Below are 27355 nucleotides of genomic sequence, written 5' to 3'. Positions count from 1 at the left end.
TTTGTTATCACTAAATCATCGAGGGGCCCACAAATATCGCTTTTATCCCTCCAAGGTTAAAACGAATGGATAAAATTTGACTCATATCCATGTACTAACTACTTGTTGAATCATACACAAAGGTACATTTTATAACATCAAGTTACTGATCTGTTTTTGTACAATCAATGTACAACCAACTCATAGTCAACAACTCATATCTCTAGGTTTGAAGAATATAAGATGTTATCGTCTCATGATCACTCATGATAAAATCCATGAAGTGATTCAAATGAGTGTGGGTTTAATCCAATACTCGAATCTCATTCCAGGAGCATGCATGAATGTTACAGGAACGTTTGCTTTGTCTAAACACTTTAGACATCTAGAAGCCCAATTCATGATAGTCTTGATTCATACCTACTTCTAAAGTTTGATTGACTATGGAGAGTTTGAATAACCTAGTTATTCGGGAAGTCAAAAGATGCAAAGTGAAACACAAGAATAATCGAATCCAATATGGTCTCAGAACTTATAAATATAAATAAAACACCTTTTATTTAATCACCATATCTATTACACATTATTCATTGCATAATGTTTCAAATAATCAACTTAATACTTGAACTGAAATAATAGTCATGCCATGCTCCAATCATGCACACTATGTTTATCCAAACAATAGTTATGCCATACTCCAAGTATGCACACTATGTTTGTCTGTGATCCTTACTTGGTGAAATAGACCAATTGAACATGATTCCAATGATGCTCATTTCACAATCCCAAATCCTTACCGCAAATGTAAGAATACAAGATTCTTTGCCATTTACTGAAATCTACTAGATTCTAAACTTATATGCGTTGATCCTCTTGTAATGACTATGCACAAAAGGCATAAAGACTTGACAACAGACATTAACAAAGTATTCCAATAGAGGGCAATTCCATGGAAACGAGGTCTCAAATTCAAAGTACATTCCTTTGAACATCCTTCTTGCATTAATTTTTCAAATCTTACACAAATTTAATGAATAATTTCCACCTATGGAAACATTTCCACATTCCCATTTTAACTACCACTTCTAACAAGAGTTTCCTCCTTTCAGAATATGTCAATATGGTCCTCCCAAAATTAACAATATACCTCCAATTGTCTATGAGCAACCAATCTTTGGTAAACCTCAGATTGTCCTCGATAATTGCTTAATCATTTTAGTCATATCCAGTTCTAGTACTTTTTCCCTCTTAATGCCCTAGGCATTTAGAAAACTTTAAAAACGATAAGTATTATAGCACGTGCAACTGATTCTATATCCAAAGCATACAAGGCACGATTCATGATGTCTCATATAAATACATGATACTAGACCAGTCTTTTGCTATAATATTTCTATTTCTATTTGTCATGTTCTCATAATTCAGACTAAATTTGATTAAAAACTCACAATATAAGATTTTAGAATTGGAATGAAGTATAATTTCCTATCCCTTAATTATAACAAACAACTTTTCAACCCCTGAAACTTCACAAATTGAAACCCTTTTGTTTTCTATAATTAACATTGTTAACTTGCAATACTAAATATAATAATCATGCTCCCACTAACATGATAATTATTAGCATAACAATTATGCCCCCAATAGCTTTGACATGTATCCAGAAATCAGCTGGACTTCTAGAAATCAATACTTTATTGACTTTCTTACCAAAGTTTAGATTTCTGATACGAGATGCTTTCATAAGACTTTATCCAAATCATACACCTTTTCTTAGATAGCTCACACGTGTGACTAAACAATTTTTAGAACTATGAAAAAGGCATGTCGTAATCATAGTCTCAATTGTTTAGACCTTTGCCATTTCTCAATAGTCCAAGTTAGTGTGTCGGTTAAGCACACACGCTCCACTAGCGACTGTAATATTAAAATTGCTATCTACTTAAAATCTATTTAGCGAAAGAGTTTCCTCACCGTCGTTTTCATGAATCGGAGAGAAACCTTATGACACTCAGATTTTGTGGTGTATATGTTTCTATCAATGTGAATTTGTCATTACCACAAGAGGAGGTTAGTGACAAATCCAAACTCATCTGGATTGAACTTGTTCAATCTTAACTTCTTGCCACATGGCAGCACGAGGGCCTACCATTGCTTCCAAGTAGTTATGCAAATAACTAAGAACTCATAGAACTCACATTCATAGTCAACTTTTAACTGGAATGGGCACAGAAACAAGACTATGTCAACATGATAGGTTACAAACCTCAAATCGTGTTCTAGTGATAAACAACAGGTTCTATTCTTGATTAGTTCTAGAAACTTTTTCAAGATCCTTAAGACTCCCACTGACCTGTTAACATATAAGATTCTCTTATCAAGAACCATTCCTTGACAAAAACAAAGACATAACGGAGGTGTCAGATCCTATGAGACTAAGGTCATTCACATACACCAACAAGTAAAGAATGGAGCAATATCGACGGAAAACAAATAAAGATGGGTCAAACCGACTACAAGAGACTCCATTAGTAACCAGAAAAGAGCTCAACCGATTAAACCACGCATGTGGGGCTTGCTTCAACCCATAGATAGCTTTGTTGAGCTTGCAAACATGATTAGGAAACCGAGTATCAACGAACCCCGGGGGTTGCTGCATATAAATTGTATCACCCAACTTGCCATGTAAAAAGGCATTATTAACATTAAGTTGATGCAATTTCCACCCATTAACAATTGTGAGAGAAAGAACAACACGGATCTTGGAAGCTTTGACAACAAGACTGAAAGTATGCAAAAAATCAAGACCTAACACCTGACTAAAACCTTGGGCAATAAGGTGAGCCTTGTGCCGCTCAATAGAACCATTTGCCCAATAGTTAGTACGAAAAGCTACCTGCAACCAACAATATTAGAGTATGCAAAAAATCAAGACCTGACACCTGACTAAAACCTTGGGCAATAAGGTGAGCCTTGTGCCGCTCAATAGAACCATCTGCCCAATAGTTAGTACGAAAAGCTACCTGCAACCAACAATATTAGAGTGAGGCGGACTAGGAACCAACGTCCAAGAATTTTTTTGGTGCAACACATGCATTTTGGAGCGCATTGTATTACACCATTTAGGGTCACGCAAGGTAGTGACATGAGAAACCGGATCCGGAGAAGAGATCACAGTTGATAACAAACCACAGGACCGAAGGTGCGCAAGATCAACCTGATAACGTGGCTTAAAAATCCCCGCCTTAGCGTGAGTGGTCATGGGGTGTGATGGGGGGCACTTCAGGCTCGGGAGGGGCTAAAGTAGACTCGTTAGTGGGATCGGTGTCCAAGTCGGGTCCAAAAGAGTTGTCGGAAGAAGAAGAACTTAACCCAGTGAGGGCCGGTTCAGCATTGACATCAGGGGCGAGATCGATGGCTGGTGAGGGAGACTCGATGACCTCAGGTGCGATAGAAACGAGCTCCTTGTATATTGCATAGGAGCGGTGGTCGGAGATGGGATAGCTGACCTTAGAGGAGCCATAGGCGGGGCGGAGAGCCACACCGGAAGACCCACCAAAGGGAAAATAAGTCTCATCAAACCGGGTAATTTCGAGTAATAAAGATGCATGAGGAAATCCGATCAAGACATTGATAGCCTTTATATTACGGATGATAACCAATGAAGACACATGGTATACTCAGAGGAGATAGTTTATGAGCTGCATGAACATGCAAATAAGTATACACGCGACATCCAAAAGGACAGAAAGTGTCATATGAGGGCACCCAATGAAACAACACCTCAAGTGGTGAATTCATGTCAAGAACCTTGGTGGGTAACCGATTAATAATAAACATGGCGGAGCTAAAAGCATGCACCCAATAAGGTACAGGAATGTGCCCGGGAAACATCATAGCGAGCCCAGTTCCACAATATGACGATGTTTCTGTTCAACCCACCCATATTGTTATGGGGTATATAGGCATCATATTTGGTGAAAAATCCCATGTTTTTGAAAAAAAATTTAACATTTTTGTTCAAAAATTCGGTACCCTAATCATTGAGAAAGGTTTTAATTTTAGTTGAAAATTGGTGTAACGTCCCAAAATTTCAAGTCCAAAAATTGCAGTTTTAATATAACGATTTGGAAAACATTTATCAGAAAACATCATCAAGTCATATCATTTGTAAACCATAATCCCGTGTTTGAAAATCATATCATAAAAGTAGTAACATTGTCAGAGTACAATCCCAAGAAAGCACATAATGCGAAAATCCAATGTGTGTGTATGATGTGCAGCTACCGCGCCGACTCTTTCCCCTGCGCTGAAGAGGTACTTGAAACAAAACTAAAAGCGGTAAGCACAAAGCTTAGTAAGTTCCCCCATCATACCACAAACCATACAATCATATATCATACATACTGCCGGGCAATTCTAGGGTGCCCGACCGACCCGATACGGCTATTTTGGGGTGCCGACCTACCTGGTACGGCCATTCTAGGGTACCGACCTACCTGTGTCAAGCCATTTCAGGGTTCCCACCTACCCGTGTCAAGTGCAAAAGAAGCAAAGGATCGAGTGGCACCTGAGTCGAACAATACCTGTAATGGGATACCGTTCACATGGAATGATCCTAAACATGTATCCACATAACGCATCAATATCATACGCATCATATAAATAAAAACTAAGGAGAAGAGATCATACCCATCACAACATCGGGTGCGGCGCATGCCTCTTTGGTAGTCAAATGGAAGGCCCGACTCCTCACCACTGGAGCCTCTGTCTTGCCCTGCCACCTATCTATAATCTGTTGGGTCGCTGGAGCTGGCGCCTTCACTGACGTTGTTGCTGCTATCAACTGGGGAAATTAGCCTTTTTATGGCCCCTCTGGTTGCAGTGGAAACACAACAACTCTGATATTTGAATGGTAGGTGCAGGGGCGGTACTATCCCCGCTGAACTTCCCCATCATGTCGCGCTTGTATCAACCCGACGATCCCAACCTACAAGCTCCCTCATGTGGCCTACCGCATTTCCTGCATCGGCCATGCCCCGACTGGCCTTTCGGCTAAGTGTTTGATCCCTTGGGCTTCTTCCCCGAAGCCCTAGTCATCTGTCCATCCTTGGCCTTCCTCTTACGAATGTGCTCCAAATCAAGTTCTCTCTCCCTTACCCTGGCAATCAAGGAATCCAGGGTAGGCCAAGCTGAAAAGCTGACATGCTCCGGAATATCGACTCGCAGCATGTCGTGATAGCGGGTCCTACTCATATCCTTGTTTCCCGCATACTGGGGCACCAAGCAAGTCTTCCCTCGGTACTTGGAGGTGATCTCCGCCACTATCTAAGTTGTATGCCTCAAATCCAGAAACTCCCGGGCCAACTGCTGAAGCTTCACCGCAGGTGCGAACTCATCCCTGAACCGGGACACAAAATCCAGCCATGTCATAGCCTCAATAGCCGAGGCTCCCAAGGAGTCACCAACAGACTCCCGCCAATCTCTGGCTCTGGGTAATGCTCCATCATCTCGTCCTCTGGCTCCCACATCCATTTCGAGCCCTTTCGGTGCTGCCATTGCACCTTCACCAGCTCGACCCTCTTGTGCCTCATATCCTTCGACTAAAGGTCGAGGATCGCCACAGGCCGCTCAATGTAGTTCAGGCTTTCATCCACCTAAATATCCTCCAGAGGTACCACTGTCGAGTTATCCACCAAGCACTTCCGTAGCTGGGAGACATGGAAAGTGTTATGCATCTGACTGACTTCTGCTGGCAGATCCAGCGTATACGCCACCTTACCCACCCGGGCTATCACCCTGAAGGGTCCAATATACCTGGGGCCCAACTTTCCCTGCTTCCTGAATCGGATGATGCCCTTCTATGGAGAAACCTTCAGGAGGACCATATCCCTGACATGGAACTCTAGGTCCGAGCGACGCTTGTTGGCATAACTTTTCTGCCGACTCTGAGTAGTCTGAAGCCTGCTCCTAGCCTGGTGAATCCTTTCTGTCGTCTTGAGCACCACTGCGGTGCTCCCCATGACCCCGTGGCCCCCCTCACCCCAACATATCGGGATCCTGCACTTCCTATCGTATAACATCTCAAAGGGAGGACGATCAATACTTGTGTGGTAGTTTATGTTGTAGGAGAACTCAGCTAATGGGAGATAGGTATCCCAATTACCAACGAAGTCTAGCACACATGCCCACAACATATCCTCTAGAGTCTGGATGCTCCGCTCGCTCTATCCACTCGTATGCGGGTGAAAAGCAATGCTAAAGTGTAGATAGGTACCCAACTCGTCGTGAAATTTCTTCCAGAATCTGGAAGTAAACCACACATCTCTGTCGGAAATCACAAAGACTTGCACTCCATGCCGAGCCACCACCTCTCGAATGTGGATGTCGACCAACTTCTCGTCCGATATAGTCTCCTGCATCGGTATGAAATGGGCACTCTTGGTCAATCAATCCACGATGACCCATATGGAATCCACTCCCCGCGTGATCCTGGGAAGTATGGTGATGAAATCCATGGTAATATCTTCCCATTTCCACATGGGAATATCTAATAGCTGCATTATGCCATGTGGCCTCGGGTGCTCAGCCTTGACCTTCCTGCATGTCAAGCACCGCTCCACATACCATGCTACGTCTCGCTTCATACAGGGCCACTAATAGTTAAGGTAAAGATCCCTATACATCTTCGTCTCTCTAGGATGGATAGAAAACCTGGATTTGTGCGCCACTTCCATCAAAACCTAGCGTACGCCTCCATGATAGGGGACCCACACCCTACGGTGAAGAGTCAATAACCCTCGGCTATCATAGTCGGAGGAGCAAACCAAACCCACTATACGCTCCCTCTTCCGATGTTCCTCCTTCATAGCTTCCTATTGGGCCTCTCAGATCTACTCCAACAATGGAGTCACTATTGTCATCCAAATGTAAATGTCTCTAATCGGCACTGCCTTACGGCTAAGCGCATCGGCTACCACATTGGCCTTTCTCAGGTGGTAAAGGATCTCACAATCATAATCGTTCACCACATCTAACCATCGACATTGCCACATTTTTAGATTCGGCTGATCCATGAGGTATCTCAGACTCCTATGGTCTGTGTAAATGGACATCGAACCCCATAGAGATAGTGTCACCAAATCTTGAGGGCGAAGACGACCGCCCCCAACTACAGATCGTGCATCGGGTAGTTCGCCTCATGGGGCTTCAACTGCCTCGAGGCGTAGGCAATGACATGCCCCCTATGCATCAATACTATGCCTAAGCCCAAAATAGAGGCATCGCAGTATACTACAAAATCCTCCACGCCCTCCAGCAAGGCTAACATCGGTGCCTCTCACAATATCTATCTCATTGTCTTGAACGTTGCCTGATTCTCAGGCCCCCAACAAAAGACGAGACCTTTTTAGTTAGCCGAGTAAAGGGTACGACTATCTTGGAGAAATCCTGGATGAATCTCCAATAGTAGCTGGCTAGTCCCAATAAACTTCGAATTTTAGATGGACACTTCGGAACCTCCCATATCATCACGGCCTCCACCCTAGCCGAGTGGACCAGAATACCATTCTAGTTGACAAGGTGCTCAAGATACTGCACCTAATGCAACTAGAACTCATACTTGGAGAACTTGGAGTACAAGCTCTCCCTCCTCAGAATATCCAAAACCTCTCACAGATGCTCCTCATGTTGCTTCTGCGTCTTGGAGTAGACCAGCATATCGTCGATAAAAACTATCATGGACCAATCCAGCATCGGTCTGCATATGCGGTTCATGAGATCCATGAACGCGGCAGGAGTATTGGTGAGCCCGAAGGTCATCGCCACAAACTCGTAGTGGCCATAGCGAGTTTGAAAAGCAGTCTTCTGTATATCCTCATCTCTGACCCTCATCTGATGATAGCCTGAGCGTAAGTCTATCTTGGAAAACCAAGATGCTCCCTGAGGCTATTCGAACAAGTAATCTATCCTTGGAAGTGGGTAAAGGTTCTTCAGTGTCACCTTGTTCAGCTCCCGGTAATCTATGCACATGCGATGGGACTCATCCTTCTTCTTGACAAACAGGATCGGGACTCCCCAAGGCGACCTTCTCGGCCTGATAAATCCCTTATCTAGCAGCTCCTGCAGCTGCATAGACAACTCCTACATCTCGGGAGGAGCCAACCGATATGGTGCCTTGGCTATCAGAGCTGCACCAGGGACTTGGTCGATCTTGAACTCCACCTGCCGTTCCGGAGGTATCCCAAGAAGCTCCTATGGGAACGCATCTGCGTAGTCCCGTACCACTGGAACATCGCTTACCATCGCTTTACCTACCTCTCGGGTATCCATAACATAGGTTACATACCCAGCGCAACCCTGTTGTAGGTAGCGCCTAGCCCTCGCTGCTGAACATAATGTGGGTCCATGATGTGGCCTCTCACCGTGGATCACCAACTCTCCCCCTCTTGGTGTTGATTTGCACTAACTGTTGCACGCAGTCTATCACCGCCCCATTAGGGCTCAACCAATCCATGCCTATAATCACCTTGTTCCCATGCAACAGAATGGGAACCAAGTCTACTAGGTAGCACTCCTCGAATAGCCTCAGTACGCAATCTCAAAATACTGCTAATGCTCACACTGATCAGTCGTCGGCAATCTCAACCTCTAAAGGGCAATCCAACATGCCTGAAGAATCAGGGAACCTCTTGCTAAGTGCAAGAGAAACAAAGGATCGAGTGGCACCTGAGTCGAACAACACCTGTAATGGGATACCGTTCACATGGAACGATGCTAAACATGTATACACATAACACATCAATATCATACGCATCATATAAATAAAAACCAAGGAAAAGAGATCATACCCGTCGCCACATTGGGTGCGGCACATGCCTCCTCTGTAGTCAACTAGAAGGCTCGGCTCCTCACCACTGGAGCCTCTATCTTTCCCTGCCATCCATCCGTAATCTGTAGGGTCGCTGGAGCCGGCGCCTTCACTGGCACTGATGTTGCTGTCAACTAGGGGTAATTGGCCTTTTTATGGCCCCTCTAGTTGCAGTGGAAACATAGCAACTCTGATGCCTAAATGGTAGGTGCAGGGGCGCTACTATCCCTGCTGAAGTGCCCCGTCTTGCTGCACTTATAACAGCTTGACGATCCCAACGTACAAGCTCCCTCATGTGGCATGCCACATTTCCTGCAGCGGCCCTACCTCGACTGGCCTTTCGGCCTAGTGTCTGATCCATTGGGCTTCTTCCCCAAAACCCCAGTCATCTGTCTATCCTCTTCCTTCCTCTTACGGATGTGCTCTAAATCAATTTCCCTTTTCCCTGGAAATCATGGAATCCAAGGTAGGACAATCTGAAAAGCTAACATGCTCCCGAATATCGGCTCGCAACATGTCGTAATAGCGGGTCCTACTCATATCCTTAGAACTTGGCAGTGATCTATACCACTATCTCGGTCGTCTGCCTCATATCCAAGAACTCCCGGACCAACTGCTAAAGCTCCACCGCAGGTGTGAACTCATCCCTGAACCGGGCACAAAATCCAGCCATGGCATAGCCTCGATAGCCGAGACTCCTAGAGAGTCACCAACCGACTCCCGCCAATCTCTGACCCTGTCCCTCAAGCATCCTGCTGCATATCGTACCTTCAACCCCTCGGGGTAGAAGCTGGTCAACTGTGCAGACTCAATGTCTGCAATCTATCGTCTGGCAACAATAAGGTCCTTCTCCCTATGGAAATCCGGCGCACCACTGCCCCTAAAGTCCTTAAAGGACAATGAGTGTGATACTGACTGGCTGGCCGCCATGTCACTCAAGAACGTCCTGAGGCGATCCTCCATCAGCTCTACTATCCCTTCCTTGATCAACCCAAATATAATCGGGGTCACATCAAGGATGCCTCTAGTGATCTCTGACGCAATAAACTCACGTAGCCTCTCATCCACTAGTTCGAAACCCGAACCCGGACCTGATCCCTCTCTCGAACTGCCAACTGCTGGTCTAGGACGTAGTACCACTATTCTGTAAACACATAATGATAATCGTCAGAAATACTAATATATATTTAGAGGGATCACGTCTACCACAAGTTCCCTGGTCTTGTCTCAGCCTTCCTTGGCTTAAGTATGGATCCTATGCTTTCAGTAGTACGGGCCTATACTACCTTCCACATTTATCCGTACTTTCCTCTAGAATTGCCTTGACTCCACCAAGTCCCTTCTACTACCACTATCCTCTGCTACTCTCATCTTAGGCTTACCCTAGGGAAATCTCCAACTCCAAATCAGTCCTCAGCTATTGAAAGCATATTCGTAATGCCAATTAGCTATCACCTGAATACTATCACTTGTAACAAGGCTTGGATAATCTTTCGAGTAAGGGACTCATCCGTACAACGGTGAAGACTCAGACAAGAGCTACGCAATATGGTCAAATCCAATACTCTCATATTATTCAACCCTGATTGCATGTGACTTTAACGTATTCACTTAATAGCTAATTCCATTACTCAGAGTCCCATAAAGCACAAAGCAAGCAACATTCAGCCAGGAAAGGAGCAAGCTCAAGCAATTCTATTCACATAACAAGAATCTGTACTAACAGGCGATGTAAGCTCATATAATCAGGCATAATCTAAACAGGCCATTCTACCTCTGTCTAACCAACACTATCATGCAACTCAAAAACACTTATAACAGGCACATAAGGCATCGTTCCTAGATCCTTAGTCCTAATCTAGCATGCTGTTCTACTAGCTGATAGTCATAACATAAACTTGTATGGGTAATTTGGGGAAAACTTACTTGAGCTCGTTCGGTCGCGCACATCGCACACCTTGTTCTTTCTCAAAACTCCTTAACTTAGATTTTAGAAAACCATTTACTTTGTAAAAATCTTTTAATCCCTCGGTTTGAGTCCAGACACTCCCGAGGGTGTGTCTGAATCTCTCAAACCAGCGCTCTGATACCAACTTGTAATGTCCCAATATTTCAAGTCCAAAAAATTTTGTTTTAATATAACAATTTGGAAAACATTTATCAGAAAACATCATCAAGTCATATCATTTGTAAAACATAATATCATGTCTGAAAATCATATCGTAAAAGTAGTAACGTTGTCAGATTACAATCCTAAGAAAGCTCATAATGCGGAAATCCAATGTGTGTGTATGACGTGCAGCTACCGCGTCGAGTCTTTCCCCTTCGCTGAAGAGGTACTTGAAACAAAACTGAAAACGATAAGCACAAAGCTTTGTGAGTTCCCCCATCGTACCACATACCATACAATCATATAGCATACATACTATCGGGCAATTATGGGGTCCCCGACCTACCCGGTACAACCATTCTGGGGTGCCGACCTACCCGTGTCAAGCCATTTTGGGGTGTTGACCTACCCGTGTCAAGCCATTATGGGGTGCTGACCTACCCTTTGGTCCTAACAACTGAACCTCAGGGACTATTCCCCTCCTACTATCACTATCACATATAACATATCATGCAAACATATAATCATATCATAACATATTGTCAGGAATATTCGGGGTGCCCGACCTACCCTTCGGTACTAATAGCCGAACTTGGGGACTATTCCCTTCCTACTACCACTATCACATATAACATATCATGCCAACATATAACATATCAGGTAGTAGCAAACCTAGATGAATATCACAAAGACAATCATCTAACATACAACTTCTACTGGTGGGCCGACATTGTCGCCATAGACCCACCGCTACTAGAAGATAACTCACCTCGTATGAATGAATGATGTCAATCCGAGTGAGAAGTCTCTGTCTGCTGCTTTGACGATTCTCCGGCTATAATTCCCATAAAGACACCTAGTTAGAAGTTGATAACTACCCTTAGTCTAAAATGACTATTTTACCCTTGGCCAAAGTCAATATCCTGGTCAAAGTCAACTTCCAATTGACCTAACTCGCCGAGTCAAGCCGCCAACTCGCTGAGTCCCTATTCTTTCATCTAACCCCTTCCCGACTCTACCTGTCGAGTTTAGAAAAGAATCGATGAGTTATCCTTCTATAATTTCATCGAATGAACCTTCATCCGACTCGCCGAGTTGTATGAACAACTCGTCGTGTCCATCTTCAAAGGGTTAGGAGATTGCCTTGGACTCACCGAGTCTGTTCATACACTCATCGATTCCTATGATTCCCAGGTCCATTGCTAAGTCCAATATGTGGAGTCACTCCCGTGGACCCCTCTAAGACCCTTCTAACATTCAACTGCGTTCCTTTGAACCTCAACAGCTTGGGGACTCAAGCCCTGGACTCGCCGAGGTCCAAGAACAGCTCAACGAGTAGGTGTTGTCCAAATCTTATATCATTATTTCTGATGTACAACACTCATCCAAAGGGCAGATCTGGGCTTCTAAGATCGATCTAGCAAGTAAAGTTACGAACTTTACGTGCATGCATGGGAGTATAAGCTTAATGGACCCAAAAATGAGGTCTAAAAGTGCATGTGGCTCTCAATGGCTACAAAGTTGGCCATTTTAGGCCATGTAGTCCCCTAAGGACCCTCGATCTGGAGTCTTGACCCCCAACCATGATTGCACTTATGATTTGTCACCAAAAATGGTTCCTAAAAACCCTAATTCACTCCAAAAGGGTTCTAGAACATGAATGAACAAGTTATAAGCTTTATACCTCTAAAGAGCTGTACGTGTTGCACAAACTCGAAATCTTCTGGTTTCCTCTTGGCTCCTCAAACTTTTACTTCTTTCTTGTGATCACAAACTACCAAAATCACTGAAAAGGGCCTTAGATCTCACAAAACGATTAAGGTTTCAGTATGAGGTGTTCTGGGAGCATAAGGGGCGATGGAGGCTGTGTGAAGACGTTTAAATAGGGTGAAATCCATCGGATTTAGGGTTTTGTTCAAACAGAACCTACTCGCCGAGTCTTTTTCCGACTCGTCGAGTAGGTCACTAAACTCCCATGTCTAAAGTCGATTGTACTCGATGATTTGGACCTTCAACTCGCTGCATCCCAGGAAAAAATGTTATAATTACTTGAATGAAAATACGTACCGGGAACCGGGTGCTGCAATTGGGTTTCAAAAAATGTAATAAACATCTCAACCACCATATAAAAATCCGATTTGGACTTAAGCGGATAAAGCCATGTGAACCGATAAAAATCATCAACAAACGTCACATAATAGCGATAATAATCAACTGAAGTAACTGGAGATGGGCCCCAAAGGTCACAATGCACCAAATCTAAAACACAAGCGACATGTTTATCATTATTATCAAAGGTTAAGTGATGTGCTTTCTCTAGTTGGCACAGCGAACGTACAACCAGTTTAGGTGAAATAGAAGACACCAAAACAAGTCCAAGTTTATTTAACAAAGAAATTGAGTCAAACGACGCATGTCCCAAACGGGAATGCCATAACTCAAAAGAGGCCATCTATCCATTCCAACCAAAGAAAGCACGTGCCATCGGTTTATTAGGAAGAATATAGAGCCCATGATCACATTGTCCGCGAGCTAGAGCCCGCTTCATTTCCCAGCCCTGAATTTCACAATAATATTTGGAGAAAAGAACATCCATGTTATTATCATAAGTTAACCGGCTAATGGAGAGTAAATTTTTTGAGAGACAGGGAACCACTAACACATCCCGTAACCAAAGTCCATTAGCAAGATAAGAATGTCCAATAGATAAAATACGAAGAGTATTACCATTACCAAATTGAACCGACCCATCACCATTGAGCGGTGTGGGATGAGAAACCGATCCCGAGGAAGACACCATATGATCCAAGGCACTAGAATCAACATACAAATATGGGCCGGGAGTATTATTGACATTACATTTGGCTAGAAAGGCTTTCACCAAGTCGGTGTCATTCACGGGGGGCGAAGAGCCAAACGAGGACAGTTTCGGGCACTAATTTGCATAATGGCCATTGGTACGACATAGTTGGTAATGAGGGAAATGACGCCCATGACCACGACTACTGCAAGTGCCACCACCACAAGGAGCCCCAAGACCTTGCCCAACAGCCGATGAGGTGCGCCTGGGAGGAGTCTTAGCAATGAAAGCAACGGGAGGCGGTGACGAACCATTAAGCAAGGTAAGAAACATTTCATGCCCCTCGGCTTGGGAAAGCAAATCACGGAAAAGGTGAGCATGGCGGGACGCACGAATCACCACAGAAAATGATTCAAAAGAGCCACCAAGACCACATAAAAACCAATGGCACTTGTCTGATTCATCAATTGCGTGACCAATGGCGGCTAGTTGATCACAGATAGCCTTAAAACGATGACCATAATCTGAAACAGAAGTGATACCTTTAGAAAGGAGACGGAGTTGCTCACGAAGATTCTGAACGTGCTCCATAGAAGAGTTTCCGTAGGCGGACTCGAGAGCCATCCAAACAGCATGGGCGGTGGAGAGACCCACCACTTCAGAAAATGCCTCTTCGGTATGAGATGCTTGAAGCAAAATGAGGGCACGTTGGTCCGTGACTTGCCACTCTGCAAACTTCGGGTTCACGGTGGTCTTGTTATCAACCGTAATAGATGATGTGACATCCCCATTTTCACGGCCAGAAAAACCAATTTGTTTATGCTTCATATTTAAAATCAGAGTATAGTTTTAAAGAAAAATGTTGCGAAATTTTGTTCCCAGAAAAACATGATAAATATGTTATCAAAGCATTTTCGAAGAAATGTATTCTATTCTTTTTAAAACTTTGGGATGTCAACATCAATACAGAAACATAATCATAAACATAACTTACATTCATTTACACTAGTGATCTACATCTCTTTAATCTCTCAGTGTAATGTAGCTTTATATTGACACCTGTGATACAAATAAACTGAGTGAGTCAGGTTGGGAAACCTGGTGAGTACATAGGGTTTTCAACCCACAATAATATAATAATTATGTTTAATCATCAAAAAATTAACCTAACTACCCATCCCCATTATCTTCTTTATTCTTAAGGATCTACCCTAAGAATCAGCTATCCTTCATTCATTCATTCCTAAAGTTTATCCTCGGGAAGGCATGCGAAGTCCATTACTGCTAATGTCATCTATTAGGCACAACTGCCAATATTATCCTTTAGGTGCAGCTGCCAAGATTGTGTTCTTCTCAACTAGGCACAGCTGCTAGTATCATATATTAGGTGCATCTGCCAGGATTATGATGTTCTCTATTAGGCACAGCGGCCGACATTATCCTATAGGTGCAACTACTAGGATGTTTAGAGTACATCACATTTCAAAATCATCTCTAGGTTGTGGCACAACTGCCAATATTCATCTATATCATCTTTCATCCCTCATCACTTATCTACCCATGTACTACCCAACATACTCGTAGATAAAAAAAAAAAATATAGTTCAGATCTGAAATAAAGTCTAAATCTTTCATTCAGGATAGATCTGAAGATATAAATACATATACAGCTTAGATCTGAAAAACAAAGTTTAAATCTTTCATCCAACGTAGATATCAAGGTAGAAAATGCATATATACAGTGTAGATCTGAAGAAAAAGTTCAGATCTGAAAAGAAAGAAGTTTAGATCTTTCATACAACATAGATCTTAAAGTATAAAATACATATACAGTCTAGATCTGAAGAATAGTTTAGATCTGAAAAGAAAGAAGTTTAGATCTTTCATCCAACATAGATTTCAAAGTATAAAATACATATATACAGTCTAGATCTGAAGAAAAAGTTCATATCTGAAAAGAAAGAAGTTTAGATCTTTCATACAACATAGATCTTAAAGTATAAAATACATATACAGTCTAGATCTGAAGAATAGTTTAGATCTGAAAAGAAAGAAGTTTAGATCTTTCATCCAACATAGATTTCAAAGTATAAAATACATATATACAGTCTAGATCTGAAGAAAAAGTTCAGATATGAAAAGAAAGAAGTTTAGATCTTTCATCCAACATAGATCTCAAAGTATAAAATACATATACAATCTAGATCTGAAGAATAGTTCAAATCTGAAAAGAAAGAAGTTTAGATCTTTCATCCAACATGGATCTCAAAGTATAAAATACATATACAGCTTAGATATGAAAAACAAAGTTTAAATCTTTCATCTAGCACAAATCTCAAGTATACAGATAGTACACATTGCACGTAAATTATATAAAATACTTCATATCTATGTGTAAGATGAAAGTAACTATGCACTTACCTGATAAGGAGTGATTCAGACAGCACTTCGTTTCTTTAAACAATCTTCTTTGACGAAACCGGAAAGTTTGCTTGAAACCCAGGCTCTGCACGGATAGAGTTTCAAACCGAAAAACTCTTTTTCTCGGAGCCTTCGGGAGCTCTAGGGCTTCCTACTAGTTCTAGGGGTACCTTTGGCTTTGGGGGGTTTGGAGGCTAGAGAGAGAGAGAGAGAGAGAGAGAGAGAGAGTGTGTGTGTGTGTGTAGAGAAAGAAAGGTTGAATTTGGTGTGAAATATGTGCTGCCTTCATAGCCTTTTTATAGCCAAGCGAGGCTTCAGTACACTGGGCGTACCTCGGACCTACGCTGGGCGTAATGGCTCGTTCGTACAACACGCATCGCACTTCTGATGGATCGTCGTGGCACTCCTCCGACCGCAGAATAAAAGAGACTGTTGGGCGTACGAGCTTCGGTACGCGGGGCGTACTCCGCATGCAAGGCATCCTTCGGCTATGTTGGGCGTTCTCAGATTACGTTTGGTGTAACCCTCGCACCAGGTGTCATCATCCGAAGCGAGGCCTTGGGCAACAAGCAACGACTGGGATCGTGCCACGTCATTGGTTCTCGCACAGCCCACCTCCAACTTCTAACGTCAGTAACTTTCGCGTACGAGCTCCGTTTTCAACGTTCTTTATATCTACGCGTAGGCGGCACCTTACTCTACAACTTTTGTTTGGACTCCGTTGGCTAATTTTAACTTTATTATTTTTTTTAAAGTTATATTTTTAACAGGCCGGGAAAGGAATAGTCCGTTAAAAATTCATAACTTTTTCATCCGACGTTCGTTTTCATCTGTCTTTTTATCGTTACACTACTATTAACGAGATCTTCGATTCTTGTTTAGGTTGTGTCGGCTAAAAATTGTTCAATCTACTATTCGAATTTCGGGTTGTGCACTACTAAGCAAAATCTTAGAAAAATCATAACTTCCTCATACGAAGTCATATTTGGGTGTTTTTTTAAGCATGCTCTCGGTTTAATGTACGCTACAACTTTCATTTAGATTGCTAAGGCTAAAAAGTACTTTATCACAAATTCACTATTTACGTCTCACAGTGTCGTGCCGGTTTTATCGCGAAACTTCAAAATGCCATAACTTCTTCAATATAACTCGGATTTGATCGTTCGTTATAGCCCCAAAATCCTTGTCACGACCACTACAACTTTCTTCATAGATATTGGATCTATCTATATCTTTATTTTTGGCTTTTATTTTCATTCTTGATTTATTATATCATAATAAACAAACATAAAGTACATAAATTTACATGATTCACATAATACTCGAATAATTCTTTTTTTTTTACTTCAAAATGAGGTATATTTGTTGACCATAACTATTACATTATTGCATCCATGCTTAGCCTCGAAACACAAGCGTTACGGATGATGACGGGGCATTATAGAAGAGTTGTCAACATGACCAAGAAGTTGTTGGTAGGAGATGAGTGGGGTCATTTGATTCACCCGTAGAAAGTAATTACTGGAGGAGAGGCGGATGGTGATGAGGTGAAGGATAGTGTTCATGGGAAGGGTCGTATCAGTGGGGTTGGATGTTGACATGATGAGAGAAGGGAATAAGAAAACCGAAAATAAGAGAAGAGGAGAAGAGGAATCAAAAGTTTAATGAGGGAGAGGAAGAGAGGGGTTGGCTCTGATACCATGTGTAAATGAATCTCCATATCAAAAGATATGGGGGTATGCTCATTATATAGTGTAGATAATTACATATAACCCCCACAAAGAATACAAAGAGACATACAATAATTACATATAACTTACACAAAGAATACAAAGAATCATACAAATAAATGTAGTCTAATACGTTTAAATCTTTTTTTTTCGATTCTCTCTTACACTTTTGAAGTTTATATATTGTTTTATTTGGTCAACCATAAACTCTACAGATTATAACCTGGTTTTCATAAATATATTATTAATTTTTTATAGATGTTGCTAATAAGACACCCTATTGATCAATTTTTAAAAAGTCAACCTATAATTTACTACTTATAATCAGTTTTTTCGGAAACAATATAATTTCAACCAATAAAAATATTTTAAAATTAAATTAGTGTGTCTATATGGTAAAATGGTTGTATGATTATATAAAACCTTTGTGATTATATAAAACCTTCCAATTATATAAAACCTTTGTGATTATATAAAACCTTCCAATCATATAAAACCTTCCAAAAACTTTGTGAATCAAACAAATAGCATAAATAAGTTGATATGAATTACTATTCAACTAATGAGTTTTACTTTCTTTTTTTCAGAGGACTGACAATTTTCAGGTCACACACTCCTTAACGAAGATAGATACAATGTCACTCACTCTCTCTCTCTCTCTCTCTCTCTCTCTCAGGTGTTAAAGATCAGACGAGCATCCAATGGTCGGATCGTATTTCTTCTGTTCCCCCTTAACTTTTTGCAACTTGATCTCCCAAAATCGCAGGTCCTATGAATTACAATTTTCTCTTATCCTACTTTCTTACATCACCTTTGTGTGAATGGAATCTAAAAGATGGGGGAGACAGAATTTCGAAAGAAAAATGATTCAAAAAATCGAACAATTTCTGATTGGTGGAATCAGGTTTACTGAAGTCAGAAAGAAGCCAATTCATTGCCATTTTCATGTTTATCCACTCAGAGTCAGGGTACTCTCTCGAAGGTCTTTTTCTATTTCAATTTATTAGTTTTTTTTTTTTTTAATGCAGATGTATTTATTTACTTTTATCTGTTTCCTGTCGCGTTTATGTGTGATCACATGTGAATACGATGATAAGCGTTACTCATCTTCGCTTTTACTTCCTCCTGTTATATGCATGAATCTTTAAAATAATTTATTTTGATATATACCCATAAATCTATGATCTATCTACTAATTTATAGTATTGAAATTTGGTATTTTTCTCTTGGATTTCCTCATGTTGTGACAATCAGATACATATGGATATATGATATCTTAATTCTGACTGTTTGTGTGTGTTTGCTTCTCTAAATTTATCTCATATCTTTTTCTTTCATATGTATGAAGTTTTGTGAATTTGGATAACTTTTCTTTTTATTGATTTTTTGCTGTAGTAAGATATTTGGAGTTTAGTGATGACAAATTTCACGAAAACATAATGTCTTTATGTTTCTTTTCCTGATCGAAAAAAAGAAAAGGATAAGATTTCAGCCAATAGATGTTCCTACTTTCTTCAAATGCCCGCAATTATGATCTTTTAGGTGCTTTGAAAGTGTATATTATTTCTTTTATTTTAAAACTTATCCAAGAAAATTTTCATGTAAATGACCGTTTGCTATAATAGTTGGCTTGTGAAAAAAAAAAAAAGAGATTTGTTATTTATATAGATCATATATTGTGAAATCTGTATATATGATTCATGAATACATACAACAATAACAATAACAAAACCAAACTCCCATGAAAATAGGTTAAGGGGTGTTTGAAATTTGAATTAATATTGCAACAATTGTTACATGTCATTATGTTATTGTCATCATTAATATACCTAATGTTCATGTGTCCTTTTTTGTAAACTCTCTCACTTTAGGAAGCATGAATACATAGATCTTTGTAAAAGAACGATTAAGAGTTATTATTATTTGTTAGGTTAGCCCAACTGTATATATTAAATAGCATAATTAAGTGGTTTCAGTAGAAGTAGAACAATTATAATGTAAATGAATTTATAAAAGGGAACATGTGTAAATATCGTGTTCCCTATCTTTCGATGTGAAACTAGGTAACTATGTGTACTCTGCCACTTCAGATAATAATATCATATATATGAAGTGATAAAATAATAAGATTAAGAAAGTTACTTTCTAGATTCATATTATGTTCAGTAGATCAATTTATTTTTTCTTAGAAGCTGACATGCATAGATTGCATAAAAGAAGATGTTTGAAAAGCCTATAAAATGACTGTTTTGCTATACAAGACTCGGATTCACATAATCACATATACTACAATCATTTTTCTTGTGGGGAAAAATAAATAAAAGGTTAAATGCACATTTATGCAACAAAGTTTCACATTTTTCCCAGTTTATGCAATTGATCTGATTTTGCAAACCTGATATTATGTGATTGATAAATCATTTTGTCGACTTATAAAAGTGAAAATACCATGAGTGTTATGATCATTTTATCTTGGGAAAATTTCATATATACCCTAAATAAAGAAGGAAATATCATATTTACCCTAACTAATATCTAAATATCATATATATCCTAAATAAGCATCTATAATATCATATTTGCCCTAATTTTAAATTTTAATACTTTTATAATCAATAACTATTATTTAAAATAATTTTAATTATAAAAAATAAACAAATTGACCATAATACCCCTTTCCAAACAAATTACCAAAGCCCTACGTTGATGAAAGATGCAATCGTCGCCTCCATCATTCTTGCATCGTCGTCATCTACTCTAGAAAACCTCGACTGATCATAGCCAATTAGCGATTCTAATATTAGCGGCTTCGACACCAGGTAATACGTTATTCATATCTCTAGTGATTTCATCCCTGGTTCTTGCTTATACATGCGTGAAGTGTGTTCTATGTGATTATACACCTATATGTAGAGCCTTTCCAATATGCGTGAAGTGTTGTGTCCAATGGTGAGAAGATATAATATCCTACCTGATCTGTTACATAATCAGTTTCAGTGTTGTATTACCTGGCGTCTTTGATATTATACATGCGTAAAAGATTGTTACGTTGGAGTGTTGTGTCCACTAGAAATATTAAAGATCACTAAAATATTAAAAATCCACTAGAAGGAAACAGAAGTATTACAATAGGATAAGATTCCAATGATCTTTAATATTTCTAGTGGATTTTTTTTCAAATGCCTGGAGCGGATCAATGGATGCAAAAAGATGGGTAGAAAATATATCCACCTATTATCAAACGCCCGGTTGGACGGCCGAAAAAAAATAGGATCAAATCATCTGATGAGTCGAAAAGAAGGCACAAATGTCCACGATGTGGGGAATACGGACATCGTGAAAAGACATGCAAGAACCCTGCACTTCAAGATTTAGATCCAAGTGAAACATCAACCTCAAGAAAAAGGAATATGTGTCTGTGATAATTAGTTGTTTTCAAAAGTTTTTATTGTTAGTTAAAATTATTTTGTTTTTGAGAACTTTGTAAACTTGTTTGAGACACACAAGGTTAAGTGTCCACATGAAAAAATATGTCCTTAGTTTTTAATTTTTTAAACTTGGTAAACTTGTTTATTAGTTGAATTTGGTAAACTTGATTTTTTGTTCTTAGATGTAGTATTTTTTAATTTTTTTAAGATTGCATGACTATATATATGTCGATGGTAGACTAATAGGTTAATGATTACTTTTATTGTTATCATTTCTCATCTTTATTATTTATCTTTCTAATGATAAATATAATCGATCAATTTTTTTAATAACAAACATATAAAATAAGATCTTAATCGATTAAAACACTTTTGTTTATACTAAGTCATAAAATGATAATTTTGGGTAAATATGATATTTTGACAATTCAAGGGTATATATGAAATTTTAAATATAGTTTTATAAAAGGGGTATAATAGTCAATGTATAAAAATAATGATTTAAAATGATTATAAAATATTAAAAAAAACATTTTGCGCAAATATAATATTATAGATGCTTATTTAGGATATATATGATATTTAGATATTAGTTAGGGAAAATACGATATTTCCTTCTTTATTTAGGGTATATATGAAATTTTCCCCCTCTTTTTATGACAATTCTGTAATTCCTAATTTGTCCTTCTTAAATGATATTTATTGTTCTTTTTGGTTGCAGCCTTGCTTTTTAAACATCAACCCAAGTGATTATCCATAATGTAGCTTGCAGAGTTTAGTTTTCACTTTTTGGGTTCAATGAAGGTATGTTACCAGATGCTTACTCTTTAATTTCTTTAAAGAGATTTCAAATTCAATAGGATTTGCTTATATGTGAACATATAACCACTTATTATATATATATATATATATATATATATATATATATATATATATATATATATATATATATATATATATATATTTTGAACAATTTTGCAGTATAACCACTTATTATTCATTTTTTCCACTCTAACCATAATTGTTTTTCCAATTTAACCATTTTGACATGATATAACATATCAAAAAGGTTAATTTAGAAAATTACCTGTGAAACTTGATACAACATGTAAAAATAATTAATTTGGAAAAAATTATCTAAAACTTTTATGATTTGATTGGAAAAATATAGGATTAGTGATTAAAACGCAAAAATAACCGAAGTATAATGTGTTTTTTTATGTAATTAGCCCAATTTGTCTTCCTTCTTGAATGTGAAAATATGGGGTAATAATGTAATATTTTAAAGAGAAAATTCATGAAATTTTAATTTTTGGAAAATGACCATCAGATCTGCAGAGGGGGCTTTGTGGATCCCTTTAATCCTCTGAGGAACGATACCCAGTACTGCGGAAATGACGTGACATCACTAAATAACAAAAATTCTGTGGCTACAATGGTTCTGTAGAGGTGGTTTTGCGGATCCATTGTACACCTCTGTCGGTGGCGGACCGTAACAGGGGCTGGGGGAGGCCATGGCCCCCTCGGTTTTGTGCTTCCTAATACTCATATATGTATAAATAATTTATAAAAATTATCCAACAGCCAAAATGCATTGAGTCATTGAGTAATTAGGCCCCTCTCACCCTCTGTTTGAATCGATTGAAACAATTTAAATATTAACAAAAATCTAAACCAATTAACAATGAAACATCCGATAATCACTCCAAGAATTTAAAAGAGCTATTGTTTGGAAAAAGAATATTAATATATTCGGAAACTAGAACGTAAAAGCGGTAAAATCCTATAAAATTAATAAAAATTATACTCATATTACATAATTCTTATTTTATCTCAAAGAGTTTAAGAAAACCTAAAATTTACTCTGGCCGCTGTAAATAACGATGATGCACAACTGCATCTTCTCCGATCTCCACTGGTCTCCGACCGTCAGAAATAACGTCGTCATCGTTCGCTGCTTGACTACGTCGCCGGACTGTTGATCCGTGATTTCCGTCGTGTTCTACCGATTAATTGCCTCCACCTCCCTCTTCGGTCTCCTTTCCACATGAGAGTAAACACGGTATTTTTTTCTATCTCTCTTTCTAGTTCTCCTTTCTCTTCTCCCATCAAAACTGTTATAAAATCTATTATAGATCTTGCAGGACTTTGTAAAGTGTGAACTATGAATATAACTATGGTCTAGTTAGAAGGCTAGAAGTGTAGGACAACTATTATCCATTAATTAGAATTATTTATTACTTATTAATTGTTTGATTAAAAAATTATATATTAGTGTTGCTGTAAAAAATGAAATAAAAACTAGAACATTCAAATTATCTATCTGTTTATTAGTATAAAGTAAAAGTAAAGAGTATTAAAATGTAGAATATTTATTTATATGATAGTCTAATACTAAAATAGAAGACTAATTTTTGAATAATTTATGGTTTCGCATTATGATTGGAAACGTAGTCTAAAAGCTTAATTTAAAAACAATTTTCCAAGACTTCAAAAATAAGTGGATAGATTTCATTTTCATCATGACAATATTTTTTCTACTAGTTTTCTTGTTTATTGTCATAATTTTGAACAATTTTTTTCTTGTCTATATTATTATGTTTTGAAAATTTTGGATTCCGGCCCCCTAATCTTACTATTTATGTTCCGCCCGTGACCTCTGTGGATCTATAATATCTCTGAGGAATTGGTAATTTATTGATCCGGAGAGTCGTCTCTGCAGATCTTTGCTACACCTCTGCGGATCCATTATTTCTCTGCGGAAATGGTAGTTGTAGTCGTGTTTAAGCATTAATTAATGGTTATATATGTTTTTTTTCAAGCTATTATCGTTTTTTATGACTTTTAGTGACCAGAAACAACTTTTTTTTCATTTTTATCAATGTTTTAATCATTAGAAGTTGTTTTTTCATTGTCTTTGTAGAGAGTGTTTTATAAAAATGAGTTTTATTATTTTGTGTACGAGAGGGTTATGAAAGTCAGTTAATGGAAATGAGGTTTATGTTAGAAATAATGTGAAAAACATTGGTTTAAATCTTTCTCCTAACTTTGACCATCAGATTTTATTACAAATGGTTAGAAAATAAGGCTAGTGTGTTCAATAGTCATATATCTTTGTCTTTTAAGCACTCGGAGTGTGGGTATGTGATGGAGCTTGCAAATGAATCAGATGTAGTTCACCTGAGACATGTAATATCTGAAACAAAGCAAACAGTGCATTTGTATTTATCGGTGGTAGGTGAAGAAGTTGAAGAACAGTCAGTTGTGAACAACCAGTTTATTGGAGCAAAAAGTAGTAGAGGTCGTGGAGAAAGACAATCTGGTGGAAACCGATGTAGGGGACGAGGAAATGTCGTGGGAGTAGGTTATGAAAAGAAAGCTTCAGTTGCTAATAAGTTTGTATCAGATAATGATAACTTTTTATCAGATAATGATAATGAACCAAAATTGCACATGATAGAATTAGAACAACAAAATTTATTTGAGTTTGGAGATATACTTGATTTTGATGATCAATTATATGATGAAAAATCAAATGAAGGCTGGTCGGCAGATGAGTAAATGCAACGGAAAATTGCTTTAAATCATTTGTATTGGATTCCTCCTATTCCTAATTGTCCAGAACCTATTTTTGAACCTGACCATTTCACAGTTTAGGTCCGAATGATAAAATATTTATGACTCAAACCTATAACACCAAAAAAGACCTAACAACTTCACTTAAATTCAAAGCGGTTAAAGAAAAGTTTCAGATTAAGGTTCAAAAATCAAGCAAATATCGGTACGAGGTTGTTTGTTTGCAAGAAAATTGTCATTGACGTTTATATGCAGCTGTCATTAAAGGAACAAAAATGTTTGAAATTAAGACTTTTAATGAGGAGCACACATGTTCTTCATTGCTTATACACCCAAATCATGGGCAAGCAACTAGTGAAGTTGTGGGGACCATAATGCATGACATTATGGGTCAAGGTAGTTTGAGAGTTTAGAGGCCTAAAGATATTGTTAGAGATATGAATGTGTTGCTAGAAATTAATTTGAATTATTCATAAGAATGACATGCTATAGAATTTGCTATGGGATTGATGACAGGGACCCCCGAAGAAAGTTGCTCCAAACTTCCAGTTTATTTTCACAACTTGAAGAAACATAATCCTGGGACTGTGGTGTACATACAAACTGATTTAGAGGATTGCTTCGAGTATTGTTTTTTCGTTATTGGTTGCACGGTAAATAAATTAATTAAATTTAAAACTTTGTAAGTATATCGTTTTTATACACAAAATAAATTATTAATATATTCATGATTTTTACAAAGTTGTTGCAGATATGTGCTTTCAAAGGGGTTTGTAGAAAAGTTATTATTATGGATGGTGGCCATCTGAAGGAAAAGTAAAAAGGTACCATATTGCATGCAGTAGCCATGGATGATAACAATCAGATATTGTCTATTAGGTATGAAATCTTCCCAAAAGAGACTATAGATTCTTGGACATGGTTCCTTGAAAAACTACATTAGTGAATTGGTGATTTTGAAGGGCTGAGATTGGTAACAGATAGGATTGCATCGTTTGTCGTTAAGTATTCAAATGTTTTTCCAAATGTTCAACATGGCTTGTGTGGTTTTTATCTAAAAGGAAACATAGTGCACACCTTTGGAAAAAATAAAAATAAAAATAGCAATTTTTTTGGAAGCTTGTAAGAGCTTACAAGACCACTGCATTTAAACAATATTGAAGAAGACTTTGTACTCTTAGACTGGATGTAGGACGTACTTTGTCAAATTCCATGTGATATATGGACTAGATCGTATTGCCCTACCATGAGGTACGATTACTTGACCTCAAATTCCTAATGACTTTATGGTTGTTAACCCTCCAGTAATGGAAATACGTCAAGCAAGTAGACCGAAAAACACCAATGGTATCCCCTCACAAGGTGAGGAACTAAACAAAAAATGCAGTAGATGCCATAGTACAACACATAATACAAGGACGTGTAAGGAAATTTTCCCAAAGTAGCAAAATAAAAGTAGAAAATTGTGTGGGTCTTCAGGAAGTGGGACAAAAGTGATAGAAGACGAAGGGGTGCAAGCGACAGAAAACCAATGGAAGCATGAGGCAGAAATCCAAGGGACGCGTAAGACATGATACCTAGGGACGCAAGCAACAGAAAACCAAAGGACGCAAGACTCACAAAACCAATAAACGAAATACAAAGACGGAGCATACTATACCTGGTTCGATTTAAATGAATGAAGTTTATTTTAAAATCTGTTTATTATGAAGTTTTTATAAGACAAAAAAAAAATTAGTATTCCAACAAACTTTTGCATTACTATTTCATTAACTTTGCATCAAAGTAGTGCTACTTTTACAATATTCTTTCATCTACCGTGTATCAAATTGTGTTAGTTTTGTAGTAGTAATATTTTATTATATTAAAATTACGGTTTCATCGGTAAGGATTTTACTATAAAATGACTTTAGAATGCATATCATTTCATCTACTTTGTACCCTTTCTTCGATTCATTTTTCTGAAAAATTACCCTCCATATTTTCACTCACAATGGGTTCCAGACCATGGAGTGTTGAGAACCTACGTCTAACTCGTGCATACATTAATGTGTATGAGAGCATCAGTTTGAATGATCCAAGTTTTTAGACCCTTTAACATATACCTTCAATGTTGATCCTCAAACCGCTGTAGAAAACTATAGCAACACTGCTGATATCGCAACAAAACAGTATGCAGTAAAAACATAAATTTTGTTTTTTAACGATCTTTATAACAAAATTGATGACGCACGACTAAATAAAGATGAGGAAGTGGTCTCGGAGCAGGTGAAAGAGGAATACAAATTCATTAGCGACGAGTCGGAATTCAATTATGAAGCCCCTTGGAATCTTATAATAGATCTCCCGTATATTTAATTTGTATTGCGTTTGTAGTAGGTTATTATTTATGTACTGGGTATTTATTAGGTTGTTTGGATGTATTTGGTTATTATCATGCTA

The 27355-nt window shown here is 38.5% G+C and overlaps 1 long non-coding RNA gene across 1 annotated transcript; it reads left to right on the top strand.

Annotated features, from left to right (window-relative positions):
- Positions 1 to 18452: 18452 nt before the first annotated feature.
- On the top strand, positions 18453 to 26651 carry LOC145005811 (uncharacterized). The gene is made up of 4 exons (XR_013662688.1): positions 18453 to 18891; positions 22059 to 22141; positions 25430 to 25566; positions 25665 to 26651. It is a non-coding gene; the product is annotated as an uncharacterized LOC145005811 (long non-coding RNA).
- The last annotated feature ends 704 nt before the right edge of the window (positions 26652 to 27355 follow it).

Source organism: Lactuca saligna, chromosome 7, assembly GCF_052625555.1.
Source record: "Lactuca saligna cultivar CGN05327 chromosome 7, ASM5262555v1, whole genome shotgun sequence".
Taxonomy (NCBI): Eukaryota; Viridiplantae; Streptophyta; class Magnoliopsida; order Asterales; family Asteraceae; genus Lactuca; species Lactuca saligna.
The sequence above is the reverse complement of the archived record's forward strand: the minus strand, read 5'-3'. Positions and strand labels throughout refer to the sequence as shown.